The sequence below is a fragment of the Schistocerca serialis genome, chromosome 7 (genome assembly GCF_023864345.2).
Source record: "Schistocerca serialis cubense isolate TAMUIC-IGC-003099 chromosome 7, iqSchSeri2.2, whole genome shotgun sequence".
Classification (NCBI taxonomy): Eukaryota; Metazoa; Arthropoda; class Insecta; order Orthoptera; family Acrididae; genus Schistocerca; species Schistocerca serialis.
In genome coordinates this window covers 109,339,890-109,342,522 of record NC_064644.1, presented here as the reverse complement: position 1 = coordinate 109,342,522, position 2,633 = coordinate 109,339,890, and positions in this window count along the sequence as shown.

Here is a 2,633-nt window from a genome sequence, read left to right as displayed (position 1 = left end):
TGCAATATAGCAGAGGGAGGAAAGCAGTTAATTCGACTTCTGTTGAAGATGTGGCCACAGCATTGTAGGAGGGGTTGAGTGGTGGTGCGCAAACATGCAGTGCACATGGAATTCCCAGAGCGTTGGAATGCCTGCAAACACAATGCATAAAATCCTACGAAATATCTTGCATTGCTATCCATACAAAATCACTCATGTTGAGGAGTTGCTTCCTGTTGACCTGTCAGGAAGACAGATGTTCGTTCTGGAACTTTTTTGCTCAACGGAAGTGGACAATGATTGGCCATGGATCATTCTGAGGACATGCAAAGTCCATTTCCCTCTTCAGGGACATGTCAATACTCAGAATTGCGTAATGGAAATAGAAAATTTACATGCATATCAACTGGTACCACTCATTCTGCAAAGATGACTGTGTGGTAAAGTTTGATGTCATCATTTATGATAGGGTTGTATTCTTTCCAGAGAATGAGTCCTGCTGTTCCTGTTACTTGTACCGTCACTTGTAAATTCTGAGAGAGTCCTTTGCATATCGATGTCATTCCAAGCCTTCAACAGCGTGGATAGGATCATTTTTATGCAAGATGGCTATCATCTGCATATTGCACAGCCAGTAAAGTGGCTGTTGCAGAGGCATTTCAGATATGCTAGAATTATCAGCTGTCATTTCCTCACAGGCTGTGCATCCAAATCACCTGATCTTAATCTCTGTTATCATAGAGATGTTATGGTCAGTGCTCCAATTACAAATGTAGCTGAATTTAATGCATACATTGCGCAACGCATTCTGAACATGACATCCAAGACACACTGATCTGTTGTGGAACACGCTGTTCCTCGATTTAAACCTGTGGCAGAAAACAGTGGACAGCATTTTGAAACATGTCTTGCGCCAGTCTCACAACAATTGGAAATCAATGTGATTTTGCTTTTTATGCAGTTTTTTGCCCTAAGACAATTAAAATTCAATGTACTTTTGCTTTATGCGTGTTTTTCAGGCTCAGGATGATTAAAAACCACTTTCTCACATCAAAGTGTTGAGGCCTTGCCTTGGTGGACGTGCATATCTTAGTAACAGCCAGTGCCACGACTGCTTACTGCTAAACTTGTGCAGTCATGCACATTGAACAGTACAGATTGTCTAAGGTGCAACTCCAGCCATAGTTGTCTTATTGTGATTTATCTGTCATTTGTAGCTGACCACATTTATGTTAAGTTGCTTTCAGCACCATCTATTGATAAAATTTTCATTAAATTTATGTTGTTCCATTATGTTTCCCATTTCACTAATGCCATGCTGTTCAAATTTAACATCATTCTGAACAATGGTTCTCTTTCTATACCATATTGAATCAGGAACACACATTACGGACATCCTGTACTTATATGGCGTGATGTGCTCAAGATGGCTACTATTAATCTTTTAATCAAATACTTAACAATTCTTCCTCTTTGTTAAAGGCATTACATTACATTTATCAAAATTTAAAGAAAACTGCCTTTCAGACTTACTGTAGATTTTTTGAACTCTTCCAGCAGTGTCTTATGATCATCCAACAATGATACTTTCCCGAGCATCATTAGGAAAAAGTCTTATAATGCTGCCGATAATATCTGACACTACTTTCATTTCCGTTGAACTCTTGCTGTCCAGTACAAGACACCAGATCTATTAATGACACACACAATTACAGACAGTAAATGTATGCAGTTGATAATGTGGTGAAGTGTCAAATACCTTTTGGAAATTTAAGACAATGGGATCTACTTGCTCAGCTGCATCTATTGCTTGCAAGATGGCATGCACAAATACAGCATGCAGTGTTTCATGTCATCAATTTTTCTGTATCCATGCCAATTCTCGGAGAGAATCTTATTTTCTTCCAGGAACATCCTAATGTATGACTAGAATATGCTGTACAATCCTGCAACAGGCGGACATCAGCAATATTGACCTGTAACTCTATGCATCCTATCTTTTACCCTTTTTATAAACAGGAGTGATCTGTACCTTCTACTACTCATGCAGGGCTATTCGCTGTGCAAGATGTTCTCAACAAATACAGTCTAGCTACAAGAGTATATTCCACAACATATTTAGTCTAAAATCTGACACAGAGCCAGTATTCTTCACTTCAAGTAGTCTGAACGTGTGTGTGTGTGGTGTGTGTGTGTGATGGAATATTAATATGCTACTATCTTCACGTATAAATGCATTTTGAAATGTGGAACTTAATATTTCTGTCTGCTGTCCTCAATTTCTACATGAAAGATTGAATGGACTGGTATGGATCCATTATTCATTGATTTTTCATGTGACCAGATGTTCTTATGATTTTTAGAAAGATCTTTCACCAGGACATCAATGTGACAATACCTGGAAGCTTAATGCATAGATCTTAACAGATGCACAAGTTGCTACTAACTTTTCTCTATAAACTTCCTTGCAATCTCTTTTGTAGCAGGATTGTAGTAGTTTCTGTTTACAGAACATTCTTCAAATGGAACCATCAAAACCCAGATTGGGTCTCTGTTGTTTTATTACTGTACTTGGTACATCATCACCATCATCATCATCCTCATCTTCTTCTTCTTCTTCTTCTTCTTCTTCTATTCACACCATCCCTCAGATG